This window comes from Chiloscyllium plagiosum, chromosome 21 (assembly GCF_004010195.1).
Source record: "Chiloscyllium plagiosum isolate BGI_BamShark_2017 chromosome 21, ASM401019v2, whole genome shotgun sequence".
In the NCBI taxonomy this organism is placed as follows: domain Eukaryota; kingdom Metazoa; phylum Chordata; class Chondrichthyes; order Orectolobiformes; family Hemiscylliidae; genus Chiloscyllium; species Chiloscyllium plagiosum.
Window position 1 is genome coordinate 15,603,004 of NC_057730.1, and position 19,740 is coordinate 15,622,743.

Genomic DNA, 19,740 nt, shown 5'->3' on the forward strand with positions numbered 1-19,740 from the left:
GACCCACAGAAGCAGGCCCATGCTGATCCTTCTCTCTCTCTCTCTGACTTCTCCCCTGTAAGACCCTGTGTTTGATTTTACCTTTATGTGCCAAGGGGTATTTATGGGGATTGTTGCAAGTATTTGGAACAGCATCATTAAGTTGGGATAATCTGTTGGGCTTTCAGATAGGTTACGTTATTTAGTATTCTATTCTCTTTTCTTTGTGTTTCATTCGGTAATCTTGTCAGTAAATTCTGTTTTGTTTAAAACTAAGTGGTTTGACCTGCTACATCCCTCCTGGAATATGTGCTTAAAGCAACTAGCAAAATTAGGGTCTGGGCGACATTCTTGAAATGTTATGGGGTCTGGCCAAGTCCATAACAACAATTAAAGGCCAAGCTGCAGGCTGTGGTCTCATTATTGATAAAAGTCATATCCTGAGCCCAGTGGAATCATAACAGCTGGATATCGACTGTAACAAACTTATCGCTTCTCAAGATCAGGGACAGCTTGCCTTTAAACCACAATACAAAATAATAAGTCGAATGCCCTTTATCATCTCTACATGTCATTTCAAGGCTAGTGTCCATTATTTGGACTACAATTTCTATTCCAGAAGCTTTTATGTGGTATCTCAAAATCTCACATCCACAAGAAGGCCAAAAGGCTCAGCTTAATTTATTTCAATTCTTTACAGCATTTACATGGCACTTGTTAGGTCAAATCTGTTCCCCTTTCCAAAGGTTTTGATGTGAGTTTAAAACACAAAAGGCTTGTTCTGAGACACAAATCCCTATGTTCTATAGTCACCCATAAGAGCAATTAATCTTAGAATTCTTGTTTAATCAATTAATCTTAGAATTCCCTCTCAAATTTGCTGTTTCAATTAAACCATTAAAAAGAGGAAGATTAAACCGACTGGATTTGACTCTGTTTAATATTTATTAGTGCCAGCCAGAAATGTTAATCAAGATGTCTTTCAGAATTTGCTGGTGAAAGAGGCATTAAAAAGTGGAGTCATAATTGAAAATAAGTTATTCTAGCGGGAGCCTTGTTGAAGTAGGTGTTGACATTTTGAGACCTTGTGCCGTATTAATTCACTACACAGTCAACCTATTTTTCTCTTTTATTACATCATTTCAATCAATAACTAAAGAAAAGCTGAATTTCCACTCAGTGTGATTTGTGGCATTCTGAAATATATATAAAAAAAAACAAATTGGCAACAAACAGCAGCAACAGAGATCAGAAAATGAATGTTAGTGATTAGAGGTTGGTAATTACTGTTCGCGATAATAGCAGACTTAATGGCATTCTGCTGTCTGCTATTTTAATGTACATTAATACAACCAATAAGATAGTGTGCAAAGGAACATTTTATGATCACATTATGTGATCATCTAACATTATGGCTGACAGTAATTTCTCTCATGCATCTTCCACTGAACATGGCAATAAGCCCAAAGGCCCACATAGTAAAACATATAATTTCATCATAGGGACAAGGGAGAGGAGGAAACAATATCCTCTCTCTATTGGCTTCAATATAATTGTCAGCTTGTTTTTAAAGAATAGAGTTATTATTAAGTGCATAATACACAGAGGAAACATGCTCCCAAATGTGGAAATAGCAGGCAAAAAGTTTATTTATTATCACAGTGCTTGTGCTACTGTTGTCCCTGAATTATGTCTGTAAACTGAGAAAGCAGGAGAAAATGAGGACTGCAGATGCTGGAGAGCAGAGTCGAAGAGTGTGGTGGTGGAAAAGCACAGCCGGTCAGGCAGCATCCGAGGAGGAGGACAGTCGACGTTTCGGGCATGAGCTCTTCATCAGGAATGGGGGTGGGGGGGACCCAAGGGGACTGAGAGATAAATGGAAGGAGGAGGTGGGGCTCAGGGCAAGGTAGCTAGGAATGTGATAGGTAGGTGAAGGTGGGGAGGGATGGTGATAGGCCAGAGAGGAGGGTGGAGCAGATAGGTGGGAAGGAAGATTGACAGGACAGTTCAAGAGGGCGGTGCCGAGTTAGAGGGTTGGATTTGGGAGATGGCAGGGTGAGGGGAAATGAGGAAACTTGTGAAATCAATTTTGATCCCATATGGTTGGAGGGCCCCAAGGCAGAAGATGAGGCGTTCTTCCTCCAGGCATCGGTTGGTAAGGGTTTGGTAGTGGAGGAAGTCAAGGGCTTGCATGTCCTTGATGGAGTGGGAGAGGGAGTTGAAGGTTTCAGCCATGGGGCGGTGGAGTTATATAGTGCGTGTGTCCCAGAGACGTTCTCTGAAACATTCCGCAATTTGGTGTCTCCCCAGTATAGAGGAGACCACATCGGGTGCAATGGTTACAGTAGATGGTGTATGTGGAAGTACAGGTAAATCTCTGTCAGATATGGAAGGATTTGGGACTTTGGACAGAGGTGAGGGGAGAGGTGTGAGTGTAGGTTTTGCACTTCTTGAGGTGGCAAGGAAGGTGCCAGGAGTGGAGAGTGTGGACCTGACAAGGGAGTCACAGAGGGAATGGTCTCTGTGGAACGCAGATAGGGGTGGGGAGGCAAATATATCCCTAGTGGTGGGGTCTGTTCGTAGGTGGAGGAAATGACATTCCCCTTGCCCCCACTCTATCCCAGATCCAACCCTCCAACTGGGCACCGCCCTCTTGAACTATCCATCTCCGTTCCCACCTATCTGCTTCACTTACCTGTCCGACCTATCACCATCACCCCCCATCTTCATCTACCTATCACATTCCCAGCTACATTCCTCCAACCCCACCTTCTTCCCTTTTTTTATTCATTTACAGGATGAGGGCATCACTGGCTAAGCCAGCATTTATTGCCCATCTCTAATTGCCCAGAGGACAGTTAAGAGTCAACCACATTGCTGTAGACCTAGAGTCACGTAAAGGCCAGACCGGGTAAGGATGGCATTTTCCTTCCCTAAAGGATATTAATGAACCAAGTGTTTTTTTCCAACAATGAATTATGGATTCACAGTCATGATTAGACTCTTACTTGCAGACTTTACTGAGTTCAAATCCCACCACCTGCTGTGGCAGGGTTCGAACCCAGGCCCCCAGAACATTACTCGGGTCTCTGGGTTAACAGTCTAGCAATAATAATACAGTCTAGCCATTCTGGCCCTCCCCATTCTGATGAAGAGCTTATGCTTGAAATATCAGCTGTCCTGCTCCTTTGATGCTGCCTGGCCAGCTGTGCTTTTCCAGCACCATACTCTTTGAAACTGAGAAAGTAGTCTCGCAATTATAAGAATTAAATGAAGGGATTTTCATGATGGGGCATGAAGGATCAGTCTCACCAGAAAGTTCTCACCCATCGATCTGGTGTCTACAAGTTTGCAAACTCATGCAAAGATAATGCAGATGTATGAGATATACGAACTGTTTCTCTGTAAACCTAATAAAATTATCACCATTGGAGTCAATGGTAAAGGGAAGGAGATGGGTCGGCACGGTGGCTCAGTGGTTAGCACTGCTGCCTCACAGTGCCAGGGACCTGTGTTCAATTCCAGCCAATCGGGTGCCTGTGTGGAGTTTGCCCATTCTCCCCGTGTCTGTGTGGGTTTCCTCCGGGTGCTCTGGTTTCCTCCCACCGTCCAAAGATGTGCAGGTTAGGTGGATTGACCATGATAAAGTGTTTAGGGATGTGTAGGTTTAGTGCATTAGTCAGGGGTAAATGGGTCTGGGTGGGTTACTCTTTGGAGGGTCAGTGTGGAGTTGTTGGGCTGAGGGGCCTGTTTCCACACTGTAGGGATTCTGTGATGCTTAACTAAACACTATCTGACCCCAACTCTGTAAAAATATACTCAGTCTTACAACCTGAGATCTGCAGCCAGTGACATTGGTCCAGCTAGACCTTCTGAATGCTTGCTCTTACAGCGTTGACTATCTCTTTATTGTACAGCACAGAGCTAATATCTTTTTCTGGACACCCAGGCTTCAGTTTTCTTTTTATTATTGTCTATTCACTGTGATTGTGGTACAATTGTGATGTTACAACTGAATACAACACCCAGACATCAATAAGAGCAGACAGCCCAAGCTAGAATGAGCGTGTGAAGTGAGAGGTTATTAGGCTGATACGAGTTTTGGAAGAATATCTCAGTAGAAGAGGTTGAGTACATTGGGCCAGTCCTCATTGGATTTTAGAAGAATGGGAGGTGACTATGTTGAAACATACAGTTTGTTAGGGATCTTGACAGGGTAGATGTGATAAGGTTCTTTCTCCATGTGCAGAACTAGAAGACAAAACCTCAGAACAAAGGGTTGCACATATAAGACAGAGATGAGTAGGAATTCCTTCTCTCTGAGGATAACAATTCTATGGAATCCTTCATTGCAGAGTGCTGTCAAGGCTGGCTTATTAAAAGTATACTCAGGGTTGAGATACACAGATTTTTAATCATTAAGAGAATCAAGGATTAAGTGGCAATGGTGGGAAAGTGGAATTGAGAGTCATCAATCAGCCATAACCTTATTGAATGACAGAACAGACTTGATGGGCTGAATGGCCTATGTCTGCTCCTCTGTCTTACAGTCTTCCATAACTAAGGGACCTTGGGGTGTAGGTTCACAGTTCCTCGAAATTGGAGTTGCAGATAGAAAGGGTAATGAAGAAAGCATTTGGTGCACTTGCTTTCATTGGTCAGTGCATTGAGCATAGGAGTTGGGAGGTCATGTTGTGGCTCTACAGAACATTGGTTTGGCCACATTCGAAATGTTGTATTCAAACCTCGTCTCCCTTCTATAGGCAAAAAAGGGTACAGAAAAGATTTATAAGGATGTTGCCGAGACCGAAGGGTTTCAGCTATAAGGAAAGGCTGGATAGGCTGGTACTTTTTTCTAAGGAGCATTGGAGACTGACAGGGACTTTTAGAAGTTTATGATATCATGAGGGGCATGGAGAAGGTGAATAGTCAAGGTCTTTTCCCCAGGGCAAGGGAGTCCAGAACTAGAGGGCATAAATTTAAGGTGAGATGGACAAGATTTAAAAGGGACCTAAGGAGCGATGTCTTCATACATACATGCATGGAATGAGCTGCCAGAGAAAGTGGTGGAGGTGGGTTCAATGACAATATCTAAAAGGCATCTGGGTAGATAAATGAATAGGAAGTATTTCGAGGGATATGGGCCAAATGCTGGCAAATGGGACTAGATTAATTTAGGACATCTAGTCGGCATGGATGAGTTGGACTGAAGGATCTGTTTCTATACTGGACATCTCTATGACTTATGAGGAATATCATTTGACCAGGTTGTGGGGAGAAGGAAGGGTTTAGAGGGATGTGGGCCAAAGACAAACAAATGGTTTAGTTTAGAAAAGTGGTCGGCATTGATGAGTTGGACCAAAGGGTCTGTTTCTGTGCTGTATGACTCTATGGCTCTGTGATCTCTGTGTTATGAAGTTGAAGGCGTAAACTGTACCTTTGAGAGAGAGTGAAGGCTGTTTTACACTGGGAGCTTACAAGCACCTGTCATATGACTAGCTAACAGTCTCAGAGTGTACCGGAAAATTGAAAATATGTAACATTTGGCTATGAAACAAATACCTGAGTTTTGGTTGCTGTTTTGACAACCATTCAAATTTAGCCAATCAGTTTAAATTATGCCCCAGGATACTAAAACCCAATCAAGTTTGAATTTATTGTTTTTTCTTATTCAAACCAATGAGATGATCCAGTGTTTGGGGTATTAAAAAAAACAGACATTTTGAAAATTAGACAGAGACTAGCTGCCATTGAGAGAGACTGCCACTCAAAGCCCTCTCTATCAAAGGTACCTTTTTCATATGTGACATCTTTGCAGTAAAAGACGGAGGTTGACCCAGGGAGATCTGCAGCAGAAAGAAGGAGGACACCGGAGACAACAGCTGCTGTGTGGTTTTGAAATTAAGATGATGTAATTTAAATGTGGGTTTTTATGGGCACAGTGTATTGTTATAGAGTTAGAAGCAGATAACAAATAGTTAAGAGAAAGGGAGGCTTAGAGTTGTAAATAGTTGTTGTTTAATGTTCACTTTTAGAGTTAAGGAATAAGTTGATATTATTTTTCTTTCATTAGTGGAATTTAGAAGTTCTCTGTCACTCATACTTTAACAGATTATGAAGCGAGGGGAACTTTTCTGGGTGTTTGGTTTAGTTAGCAGAAGGGTTCACCGCCGTGTCATAACACGTCATAGTACATGCTCACATGTCTCCTCAGTGTCCAGTACTTTTCAATTCATGCCTGGCCATTTCAGCCTCACTGCCTGTGAGGTGCATAGCCTCGTCCTCTGCAGTGGTAAGAGGCCTGAGGTTGGAAACTCCACCTTGTGACCTCCAGCTCTTCTTGACATTGTTGAGCAGAACTAGCAACATGTCGGGTGACACTTAACCCTCTTGTCTGGACACATCCTCATTCAAGCACACAAAGACAAGGGATTGAGCAGGAACATTGTGGCCATGATATCAAGCCCTCAAGTTCATCCAGGAAACTTGGTTCATTCTCAGATGGCCAAGGAATCAGATTGTGGTCAGGTGGCCAGCAGCAGAAATGGCTTTGTGATTGGTTAAGAGCTATAATCAAGCATGCTGGGAGTTTTGGTTGAGCTAGTTTAAACACTGACCTCAGTTCAACTGCAGCCAAAACATGTTGAGACTTGTAGTTTGCTCTGTGACCAAATAAGACAAGTGGCATTGTGGTCTGTAGATATAATGGTACCAGTATTACTGCAGTATTGAGAGCCACTGTCTTCGGCTTCGGGTAAACATTTGGGAGTCGCTTATCAGTAAACTCCAGTGGCTGGGATCGAAAAGTGTCATCAGTTCATTGGTTGAGTGCCAGAGATCTTTCTGGAAAAGGAGCACAATTTAAAGAACAAAGGAATTTTTGTCAGAGGAGAAGAAACCTCCACACCACATTGGAAAAGCATGTGCCCTGAATTTACTTTCAGAGCAAAACCAAAGAACCATGGGGCAAGACAGAGGACAAAGTTGGCCACTTCACTCAAATCACGCTAGTATTTTGTTCAAACCAGACTTATTGAGTTAAAGTAAGAGTTAGGGTTAAATTTGGATGAAGTAAAGTAAGGTAAAGTGAAGTGAGCTAAAATTGAAGCTAGATAAAATGAATTGAGAAGTAAATGTTGCAATGAATGCATGTTTTATATTAAATATTAGCACTTAAAGAGTTAAATCAAGAAGGGTCTGTTTAATTAAAGTCTGAGTCAGTTCCTTGCCTATTGTCTGTCTTCCTAGGGAAGAATGCCTGGGTAAATGGTTTGAGTATTCCTCTCGGGCAACAGGATCTTTGGAATTGAGTGGGAGTCAGTAACCGCTAAAACAATGGACTCCCAGTACCTGTTCCACAGTCAGCAACAGTGCACCACTTTTCCAACGCACCCTTTCCTACCCGATTGTACGTTCCATGCCCCACCCACCCTCACCTCTGCCCCTACCCCCTGCCAAACCCATCTCCAAGGGGAGCATTAAATTCTCCCCATGCAGTCCAAATCCCTGGTTACCCCCATGTGCTCCCTCTGCTTCCTAAACTTTGTCATCCATACTCAGTTGCTATTCGCTGTGGCCATTTCCCCACATACACCTTGTCTCTCCTCTCTCCTGTCTCTCGTCCTGATGTTCAGACCTGGCTGTAGTACAGAATTTCCTCAAGTATTCATAGAAACGCTAGACCACCATTTTTTATTGTTCTCTCTCGCACTGATCTGAATCATGATGAATGCAAAATCCACAAAAGTAGTGATGCATCTGAATAAAGGAGGCATAAGGAAACTGCTAATGGGGGAAAGATAGATGAAGATAAAGAAGAGAAGTCACTTTTTTTACCCACTTTACTTACATATGTTTATAATATAAGCTAAATCCAAATTCAAGCACTTAGGAATGGATGTATTGAGTACATCCTACCATTCTTAGATTCTTGCAGTTAATAATGAGGATGAAGGATGAGGGCAATTCAGAAGCAATTTTAAATGTTAATATGTGTTCCTCAGTAAAAATTACTTCAGAAAATGATCAATAATTGCCTTGCATTGCTGCCCTCATTGTTTTGATGCTGAATTGCCAGTTACTATGAAGCATTCGATCAAGCAACCCTTTGTACCCAGACAGATGCCAGTGATATATCTCGTCCAGGAGGAAGCCTGGAAATTCAGTGTAGCCACATGCACCTCCAGCTGCTAAACTGAGCAGCTAAATCTCCGATAGGTATGTACTCATTCTAACTCCAATTTGCTAAAACAAAATCTGTACTAATTTATATGCAGGGAAACTTGGCAAACTGAGTTTTCATTTAGCTGCAGAGATAGGAGGTAGGTGGGTTGGCAATTCCCGCTACCAGCTGGGGGCCACTTTGCCTGCATGCATGCACTATTTTTATATGAGCTGGATTGAGAGGTTAAGGGTACTGTCTTTCACCACTGCAAAGTTCCTGGGACACAGGCAGTTATAAATTCAGCTGAAGATTTAGAATTATAACTGCATGAGCTTCTATACCCAGATCTTTTGTGGGCCGCACGGTAGCACAGTGGTTAGCACTACTGCCTCACAGAGACCTGGGTTCAATTCCCACCTCAGGCAACTGTCTGTGTGGAGTTTGCACGTTCTCCCCGTGTCTGCGTGGGTTTCCTCCGGGTGCTCCGGTTTCCTCCCACAGTTCAAAAATGTGCAGGTTAGATGAATTGGCAATGCTAAATTGCCCGCAGTGTTAGGTGTTGGGGGGTGGGTTGCTCTTCGGAGGGTTGGTGTGGACTTATTGGGCCGAAGGGCCTGTTTCCACACTGTAATTAATCTCATCTAATCTTTTATTATTTGAGGCATCAGGAAGGTCAGATGACTGAATGAACCCAAGTTAATTTTGGCAGAAAGACAGAGGTCCTCCCCACTGCTCCAAGTGCGTCCCTCAGCACTCACTCCTGGACCTTAGAATGTGCCAGCCTGCGATGCTCGGCCAGGTTCAACTCAATGTTCCAGAAGACCAACAAATTTCAGGCAGATCAAAGAGCATCTTTCACTGAGTTGATGGTCCTCCAGGCACAGTTGGTGTTTGTCTCGGTGTGCTTCCTGGGGAACAGACTGTAGAGCACAAAGTCCTGCGTCTCAGTGTGTTTGGGAGAGGGAGTGTGATAGTGGGGGAGTGTAGGGGAAGTGAGTGTGACGGTAGTGGTATGTTTGGGAGAGGGAGTGGGACAGTGGGGGAGTGTAGGGGAATGAGTGTGACGGTAGTGGTATGTTTGGGAGAGTGAGTGGAACGGTGGGTGAGTGAGCAGGATGGTGAATGTGATGGTGGGGCTGTGTGCAGTGGAGTGAGCGTGACGGTGGGGGAGTGTGGTGGGAGTGAGTGTGACAGTGGTGGTGTGTTAGGGACGAACCTAGACAAAAACCATTCCATCCTTCTGCAGACTTCCTTTGCAGAGGCACAGTCAGTGAAGCAGTTATTTTACAAGCAGTAGCATATGAAGAAACATTGGAGATGGACTCCATTCAGCAAGCAAACCCATGACATTGCTTATTTGTACATCTCCTTCCTTCAGGACTGGCCGCAATGGCAGCAGTAGTCACTACCCACTGCTCTGTGTTAGTGTCTACAGTGAAGTAACTTGCGCACTGTTAGCATATACTGGGAAATTGTTGGCAGTATCTCAGTCAGTATCTGCTACTGTCAACAAACACTGTTTTCCATCAGTGTTTGAGCAGCACTGAGGGCCCATTTTGATTGTTTTTTTGCCTCCACAATAGTTTACTTCTCCTGGGGATTTTACATTAGTGTCCCTGGGTCAATCAACTGCTTTAAACTGCCTGTCAGTGCTGCTCTGCTGTTCTGCAAAGTTGCTGACAAGCAGTTCAAAACATCTGAACCCTGAGCAATATTCAGCTGAGTTTGGGTAGACAGCTGCTCTAGTTAATGTTCATGCTGATAATGTTACCAATCTGTACGGATCAGTGCAGCCAGTTGAGAAAGTCAAGCTTTGACTACAGTGCGATTTTGGTATTTTAAAATGGATTGTTGCAATCAATGATCACCACAAGCAGAGATGAGTACAAGAACTATCACTGCTGGGAATTCCAATCTTTTCTCCAATTTTCAAAGCTGAATGTTTGTGGCTTTATCTACAGCTCAGTAATATGCTACATGCATAAACAAAATGTTATGGTACTGTGTTTATCATAAAGGAATGCAGCAACTCATAGGATGATCAGATATAATCTTGCAGCACACTGCAAAACCCTGATATTTGTTACGAAAACCACAATATCATTGCCATTCAGGAGAGATGGTTACAAACGTTCAAGTGAATTTCCCACTCCTTTACCAGACTGATCATTTTCCCACAACAGACATATGTTTGTACATTTACCTATTTCCACCTCATGCTGTCTATCTGCTGTCTGCCTTGTTGCTGCCTTTGTCACCTCCAGATGTAACTATAAGAACACACTCTTGGCTGGCCTCCCTCGTTCTACCCTTTGTAAACGTGAGGTCATCCAAAACTCTGCAGCCTGTGTCTTAATGCAAACCTCATTCCCCTGTTTTCAAATGTCTGCATGGCCACAGCCCTCTGTGGTCCTTGCAATCTTCTGCAGCCTGTCAACCCTCCCTAATTCAGGCCCTCATGCATCCTTTCATCCACTCCACTGTTAGTGGCTATGCCTAAGCTGTGGAAAGCTCTCCATACACCTCTCCTCTATCTCGAGTTCATTTCTATGAATGGCTTCCAGGATACAGATAATTGTGCTGTATCAGATAGTTCATCCCTGAAAGGCTTAACTGGTATCAGGATAAGCTCTGCCTATCACATTTTAAAGGACTGTTTGTAGGAGAGGGTAATGAGTTGTTCTCTAGTCGTTGTTCCAGTGTTAAGTGTGATGTATACTCCGTCTTACTCTTAGGTCAAGTCCGTCAATATCACAAGGCACTATCGTGTATCTCAGATACAATATGAATAGTGGTTAAGTACTATGTCATAAACTTTTCTGAAGAAGGGCTTATGCCCGAAACGTCGATTCTCCTGTTCCCTGGATGCTGCCTGACCTGCTGCGCTTTTCCAGCAACACATTTTCAGCTCTGATCTCCAGCATCTGCAGACCTCACTTTCTCCATAAACTTTTAATGTTTAACAAACCTGAGTTTGGCTTTCAGTGAAGACTTCACATGGGCATCCTTCTGCACCCAGATTCAGGAACCTAGATGGATAGCAATAGGAAAATACCCAAGACTCGGAATCATAGAATCCCTACAGTGTGCTGCGTGGAAGTAGGTATCTAATTCACACCAACCCTCTATCCCAACCCCTTATCCTATCCCTGGCTAATCCACCTAACCTAGGCATCCCAGGACACAATGAGACAATATAGCATGAGCAATGGAGCACCTAGAGGAAACCAAGCAGACACAGAGAGAATATACGAACTCCACATAGATGGTCGCCCATGGCTGGAATTGAACCTAGGGAGGCAGCAGTGCTAACCACCAAGCCACTGTACTGTCCCTAGGCCTTACTTCTCAGTTGGTTCTTGAGAACATAACCATGGCATTGATGAAGTTGACAGAGCAATGTACCACCCTGTGCACCAGATGTTGGGCCAGAGTTGGCAGGGTGGGCTGGGGTGAAACCTTTATTGCCAGCCTGTGACATTGCAGTTGACTCCCCCCGCATTTCCGGAACTGCATCTTCCTACAAGATGAAGATGGGAAACATAGTTAAAAATCACACAACACTAGATTATAGTCCAACAGGTTTAATTGGAAGCACACTAACTTTCGGAGCGATGCTCCTTCATCAGGTGGTTGATGAAGGAGTGGCGCTCCGAAAGCTAGTGTGCTTCCAATTAAACCTGTTGGACTATAACCTGGTGTTGTGTGATTTTTAACTTTGTACACCCCAGTCCAACACCGGCATCTCCAAATAATGGGAAAATTAGTCAGCAAAAGGGAAACCATGCCCGTTGCTTCGAGATAGTCCAAACTCTCCTTCTGCCATAAACGCAAATAAGCTGCTCATCACATCACCGGCAACGTCCGGATCACAGTGAAATATGTGGATGCTGGAATTCTGAAACAGACCCCAGAGAAACTCAACAGGACTGGCAGCATCTGTGGAGACAGAGATAACGTTTCGAGTGCAGCAGGATTCTTCGTCAAAACTCTGTTTCTCTCTGCACTGATGCTGCCAGACCTGCTGAGTTTCTCCAACATTTTGTTACCTCCAATGTCTTCAGACGAAGTTGAGCAATTTTGACCCTGGGCAGCTTTTAAGGCACCTTAATTGAAAAGATGACATTTAAATGGACCCTCTCAGTAAGCACGCCCTCACTTGGTGTTTTAAAAAATTTGTTTGCTGCTTGAAGGTTGAGAGCAGTTGGCAAAGTCACCAGTTGGCTGTGGCTGGGGGACTGTCCATCCCCCTGACATCACCCAGCAAGATGTGCTCTCTGTGTGCCAAGCAGGGCAGGCTTAACAACGTGAGCACTTCAAATCTGGAAAGCAGCTCCAATACAGACTACATGCTGGCTAAGCTGGACTCAAGCTGGGGATAATCATATGTGTGCAGTCTCCTGCTGCAGCTGCTGATGTCTGACCCACAAGACAGACACAGGACAACGTTCGAAGAGGAGAGAGAGCAGGGGGTGGGGGGGGACGTTGGGATTGCCTTTTGTGGCACATTAAGAGTTAGATCTGCTACCCAGAAATTGTACTGTTTCACATCACAGGAGAATAAAATCAGTGGAAGCAATGAACATGCCACCAGGCGTTGGAAACAGGGTGAGAGCCTGCCTCCACAAAGGAATACGATGCTAAAGACGACTTGTAAGTGGGATATTTACGGTGGAATATTTGCTCAAAGTCAAACAATGCAGCAGGAGAATTTTGCAGCTATGAGATGTTTTGCGTGTGTCAGAGGAGAGTGGATCCTAGTGCTGCTGTTCTCTTAATACTCTGGTAAGCTCCATTTTTACTGAAAGCCAGCTTCTCTGTTCTGTTCCCGGTATTCGCACAGGACAGACGATGCATTAAAAGCAAGCATTAACTGCAGGAAACTCAATTGAGTTCGTGCATTGCACGATCAAAAGAAAATCAACTGTTTAACTCATTGTAAAAAAGAAAGAGCTGAGATGAATCGGCGCAGTAATAGGATTTTAAATCTCCTGCTCGTCTTGTGTTCAATTCAATTATTCTCTTGCATTGGAAACCAAAAGGCAATACTGTGACACCTGACCTCTGATGACTTCTTGCCCACTGCTGTGGGAACACATAATAATTTTGAGAACCCTGCATAGTCACGCTCTCAGGTTCAATCTGTTTGGTGGTTAACTGTTTTGGAGAATTATTTCCACTGTGATTTTATTCCTCCATTTGCTGTACATTTTGATGTGCAATGATGGAACAGTGTTAACCCTATGCTCGCTGAAAGATTCTTTCAGATGGAGCGGTAATGCTTTCACAGTTGCTCCTCCCGAATTTTCAGGAAATTTCTTTCTGAGGTTGTAAGGGACAGTCAATGGACCTGAAATGTTAACTCTGATTTCTGTCCACAGATACTGCCAGACCTGCTGAGCTTCTCCAGCAAACTCAATTCTTGTAACCTATTTCTTTATTCATAATATACTTTTGGAATAAAGTCAGAGGATTGGGAGTATAATCACTTTGATCTTGGCGAAGAAAAGTTAGTTCAGTTTTTTCATTATATTAATAAAAGATCCGAAATTAAACATCAGTCACTGAAGAGTTCACCATTGAAACATTAACACACATGCCAAAACAAGGAGGAGATTTAAGCCCAAGTAAATCGTGTGGGTGAAAAATGAAAAGTTAATCTGGGAATGATGATTTATTCCATGTGTCGCAATTATTTTGAGCAGCCAAGATGGCTAGAAATGTTGCTACAGATTGAGTATCTTGTGACGCAGTTTGTGATATGGCAGATTGGATAATGAGCACATTCAAAATGCAGGAAGGTAGCTCTTCACTTATTCCAAGCATGTGGATTTGAGAAATATGGCAGATGTTGGAAATCTGTCATAAATGCTAGAAATACTCAGTTGGTCAGGCAACCATCCGTGGAGAGATAGAGAAACAGAGTGAACGCTTGAAGTTGATGATCTTTCAGACTGCCCTGTGCCCGCATGTTTGCATCTGCAATCAGAGATGACCAGGCCTTGCTTTGATAGATGGTTAATGCCCATGGAGATATCACATCATGCAAAGACCTGACGGACTTGACTAATCCCACAGAAGCCGATATCCCATCACCAAGTCAGCCCTGCATAGTATTTGACACTGGTGTGGCTTCCTCAGAGCCAGCTATCAGAGTGGCGAGAACCTCTGACACTTCTGTTGATATCTGTCAGCCAGGGCTCCCTGATTGGACCAGATTAACAGCCCCAATCAGGGAACTCATATTCTATGAGGTTTAACTGACCAACCTTGTTACAATCACTACAGGACTGTTCTGCTTTGGATGATTGCTCTGAAGTTTGCTAATCTCAACCGGTCATGTTTTACATGACCCTGCACAAATGAAGGCATGTCATGTTGATTTAAACACAATGTAGGAGGAAATTATTACCGATGCTGGAAGCTGTACTAAAAGCCACAAATTCTGGAAATCACAGCAAGTCAAGCAGCATCCATGGAGAGAGAACAAGCTCTGATGAAGACTCACCTAGACTCAAAGCATTAGCTCTCCCTTGAGTCACGAGGTGGTGTGTTCAGTAAACATTAGCCCAGGTGAGCACTCCAGTGTAGTGTTATTGGAAAATGCTGTTAAATCAAAGCCTAGGCATAAAGAAATCCTTTGGATTAAGGAAAAGAAGAGCAGGAGAATCCGGCTAGTGTCCTGACCAACTTTTATTTCTGAATCACAACCACGAGAAACCATAGACAGCATGTTTACTGCGCATTTAATAATCGATTGATACCAAATAATTCAGGTAAATAGATGATGGGTAAAAATGAGACAATCCAATTTCTTTGGATTCAGTGGAATCATTTTAGAATTGCGTTATTATCATTGATGTGGACAGTTGTTGTCAGAAGGTCAGGCAGCATCCGAGGAGCAAGGAAATCGATGTTTCGGGCAAAAGCCCTTCATCAGGAATGAGGTATGAGGCAATCAGGCATTCTTGATGAAAGGTTTTTGCCCAAAACATTGATTTTCCTGCTCCTCGGATGCTGCCTGGCCTGCTGTGCTTTTTCAGCACCACAGGCTCGACTCTAATCTCCAGCATCTGCAGTCCTCACTTTCGCCTGGTTGTTGTCAGAAGTCAGTACAAAGAGAAAGGACAGGGAAAAGGGAAAGAGGCATTGCAATTGTTCCTTTCTTACTATCTCCTCCCAATACAGTTCTAGCAATTAACATTCTCCTTGATGCAGTCACCCATGTCTGAACGTTGTATTTGTTTGTGAAATTGGATAGCGGTTACTGGATAAGAACTGCAGTCAAGGAAGCTGAATGCTGTTCGAGTGAATGAATAAACGTGAAGTGTGGCTTTACCACACAACTGACAATCACCCTTGACAGCAGTAGAACTGTTCTCCAAAACCCTGATAGAACCATCAATCCTCCTGTACTCCGGCAGTTACTGAGCAGTGAACTTGCCACCATGCTCAGCACACTCAGACAATTAAAGCAGGTGCATATGGGAAAGGGAAACAGAGAGGGTAGGGACTGGCTGAGCAAATGACCAGACCAAAGTACATTTTTTTAATGACTGTTTCTTGGAGCTTTCACCATTCCCACCAAAGTTACAAGAGTACAAGGGGAAACTGAAATGCACGTATAGACAGCATGGTGGCTCAGTGGTTATCACTGCTGCCTCACAGCACCAATGACCTGGGTTCAGTTCCAGCCTTGGGCAACTGTCTGTGTGGAGTTTGCACATTCTCCGTGGGTGAGCATCCACAGTCCAAAGATGTGCAGGTTAGGTCAACTGGCCATGCTAAATTGCCCATAGAGTCCAGGAATGTGCAAGTTAGGTGGGTTAGCCATGGGAAATGCAGGGATAGGCTATGGGTCTGAGAGGGATGCTTTTTGGATGGTTGGTGTAGACTCGATGGACTGAATGGCCTGCTTCCCTGCTGTAGGGATTCCAGGAGCATTGCTTCATTGACATCATTTTACAGGATGTTGTATGAGCATCAGGGTCTGAAATAGTTAACACTGAAGAGTTCCTAAAGCACTACGACTGTGATAGTATGAGGTGGGACTTGGTGGCAGAGCATCTAAAGATCTTGAAAGGAGTGAGACCTCACATCCAGATTTTTCTCAAACTCTCCATAATAATATCTACCATATCAATGTAACTAGTCAATAACATGCAATAAACTATTTCTTGTTCAATACAAGGACCTCTTCTACTCAGATCAGTGAGCGTGTGTCCTCAAACACACCAGAAGGCCATAACATCTAGAAGCAGAATTAGGCCATTCAGCCCATTGAGCCTGCTCTGTCATTCGATCATGGCTGATATATTTCTCAACGCTATTCTCCTGCCATCTCCCCATAACCTTTGATCCTCTTATGAATCAAGAACCTATCTATCTCTGTTTTAAATACACTCAATGACTTGGCCTCCACAGCCTTAAGTGGCAATGAGTTCCACAGAGTCCCTACTCTCTGGGTGAAGAAATTCTTGTCATCTCAGTTCTAAAGAGTTGTCCCTTTACCCTGAGGCTGTGTCCCCAGGTTCTAGTCTCTCCTACTAGCAGAAACATCTCCATATCCACTCTGTCTAGACCTCTTAGTATTCTGGAAACTTCAACCAGGTTCCTCCTCATTCTTCTAAACTCCATCGAGTACAGACCCACAGTCCTCAACCACTCCTCATGGAACAAGCCCGGGATCATTCACGTGAACCTCCTCTGTACCCCCTCCAAGGCCAGCACCTCTTCCTTAGATCCGGGGCCCAAAGCTGCTCACAGTATCCCAAATGGTGCGGCATCAAAACCAATCACGTGGTGAGACGTAGGTTCAGTTTCGCTGCAAGACTTCATTCCCTCTATGTGAGAAAGAACCTGCATTTATGCATTGCCTTTCTCAATGGCAGCACAACACAAATTCAAGTATTGTTGTGTGGCTGATATGTTTTTTTTAAGAACCCCTACAGTGTGGAAGCAACCAGTCCACACCGGCCTTTCAAAGAGTAACCCACCCAGACCCATTCCCCTACGCTATACTTACCCCTGACTAATGCACCTAACCTACACATCCCTGAACACTATGGGCAATTTAGCGTGGCCAGTTCGCATAACCTGAACATCTTTGGAAATATGGGACGAAACTCACGCAGACACAGAGAGAACGTGCAAACAGTCACCTAAAGCTGGAATTGAACCCAGGTCCCTAGCACTGTGAGGCAGTAGTGCTAACAACTGAGCTACTGTGCTACCTAGCTATCGTTATTAACCTGTTGCTATCACTCTATGACTCTATGTAGGGAGGTCCAGCAGCCAAATTGCACACAGCTCAATTCCATAAAGAACAAGAAATTAAACCACAACATCAGTTTTAGTCATGTTGGCTAGGGATAAAGGTTAATCAGGACACCAAAAGAGCACCTCTGTTCTTCTTTGATGACTGCCATTGGATCATTCTACCTTACCTCAGAGTGTAACAATTCACAAGGAGCAGTGTATCTGACAGTGTGGTATTCCCTCAGTACTGCATTGGAGGGTAAATACTTGTTTAAATCCTACAGGGAAGGTTAAATCCAAAACATTTTTAATCAGGTGCATCAGAACTACCACTAGGCCAGAGGTGAGTGAAAGCGATGACCGAGTCATACTATCAATAGACTGTTGATCCAAGAGGTTCTTTGGACCTGGGTTCAAATCCTGTTACTGCAGATAGTTGAATTTGAATTCAATTAAAAATATGGAATTCAGAGTCTCATGATGACATGAAATCATTGTTGATTATTAGGAAGGAACCCATCTGCTTTAATGATGCCCTTTAGAGGAAGCAATTGGTATCACAGAAGGAATCATAGAATCATAGATGTGGGGCAGCATGGTAGCTCAGTGGTTAGCGCAGCTGCCTCACTGCACCAGTCACTCAGGTTCAATTTGATCGTTAGATGTCTGTCTGCGTGGCGTTCGCACATTCTCCCTGTGTTTGTGTGGATTTCCTCCAAGTGCTCTGGTTTCCTCCCACAGTCCAAAGATGTGCAGGTTAGGTGGATTAGCCAAGCTAAATTGCCTATTGTGTCCAGGTTTGTGAGGCTAGATGGCTTAGCCCATGGGGAATACAAGGCTACGGGGGTAGGGTCAGGGGTAGGTCTAGATAGAATGCTCTTTGGAGGGTCAGTGTGGACCCAGTGGGATGAATTACCTGCTTCCACACTGTAGGGGCTCTATGAACTGCTACCCTTCCCTACAACAAAAACAGAAGCTGCTGGAAAAACTCAGTAGGTCTGGCAGTATCTGTGGAGAGGAAATCAGAGTTAACATTTTGGGTCCAGTGACCCTCAGAACTTCTAAGGAAAGGTCACTGGTCCCAAAATCATTAACTCTGATTTCTCTCCACAGATGCTGCCAGACCTGCTGAGCTTTTCCAGCAATTTCTGGTTTTGTTTCTGATTTCCAATATTCGCAGTTCTTTCGGTTTTTTAATTTGCTACCCTTACCTGGCCTGGCCTACATGTGACTCCAGACCCACAGCAATGCGGTTGACTCTTAACTGCCCTCTGGGCAATTATGAATAATTGCTGGCCTAACCAGAGACCTCTGCTTCCTGTGAATGACTGAAAATAAACACATTGAATAAAGTGAATTCTTAAAAAAAAAGAGTATATATCTTTGTTCATAAAATATTGCAAAATTTAGAATTTCTTTAGACTCCTCAAAACAATGAATTACTTTAATTCCTGTCTACTGTTAAGTAGGTTGACTCTATACAATGGATATAAAGTCATAGAGATGTACAGCACGGAAACAAACCCTTTAGTCCAACATGTCTGTTCCGACCAGATATCCTAAACTAATCTAGACCCATTTGCCAGCATTTGGCCTATATCCTTCTAAGCCCTTCCTATTCATGTACCCATCCCGATGCCTTTTAAATGATGTAATTGTATCAGCCTCCACCACTTCCTCTGGCAGCTCATTCCATACACACACCACACTCTGCGTGAAAAAGATGCCCCTTAGGTCCATTTTATATCTTGCCCCTCTCACCCTAAATCTATGCCCTCTAGTTCTAGACTCCCCAACTCAGAGAAAAGATCTTGTCCATTTTCCCTATCCATGCCCCTCATGATTTTATAAATCTCTCTAAGGTCATAAATCCCCAGTGTTATCCATAATCCTTCACCATCACGGAATCTACTTCAACTGGAGAAAGAAGTTATGAACAGAAACATTTTACAAGCAAATATTAGTGTTAGTCTGCGATTAACTAAAGTAGGTTTGTCTGAAGTAACAAGGTTTGCAATTCACAATGAGACATGAGTCATATTTCAGCACTTCTTCCAACATAATCGGATCCCATTGTTTAGGTGACCCCACATACACAACACATTAAAATTAACATATTGCTGTCAATTTTATTTAAGGCAGTGGGCTCTACTTTCAGAGGAATCCATCTTTGATAAACCAAGGGCATGCTTGCTCTCTCCAACTCATACTGTTCAGATCAATGTTTGCCCCATGACAATCATCCAAAAATAAATTGATTAACTGGGTATTTTTCACATTGCTGTCAGGGAATCTTGCACAAAAGTGCCGCTATGTTACATGTTTTGTAAAGAAAGCCA

At 43.6% G+C, this 19,740-nt stretch overlaps 2 protein-coding genes across 5 annotated transcripts in view; one reads left to right on the plus strand and one right to left on the minus strand.

The window, feature by feature from the left end:
• The window catches only part of LOC122560429 (methionine-R-sulfoxide reductase B1-like), a 55,324-nt gene that overhangs the window by 25,171 nt on the left and 10,413 nt on the right, over positions 1–19,740 (minus strand). The window lies entirely within an intron of this gene.
• Positions 12,371–19,740, plus strand: part of tex2l (testis expressed 2, like) — a 106,976-nt gene continuing 99,606 nt past the window's right edge. For 2 of the 4 annotated variants that reach the window (XM_043711315.1, XM_043711318.1), the window contains exon 1: positions 12,371–12,928. The gene's annotated coding sequence lies outside the window, so the exon portion shown is untranslated. The remainder of the gene's footprint in view (positions 12,929–19,740) is intronic. The other 2 variants (XM_043711316.1, XM_043711317.1) reach the window with 2 other exon arrangements.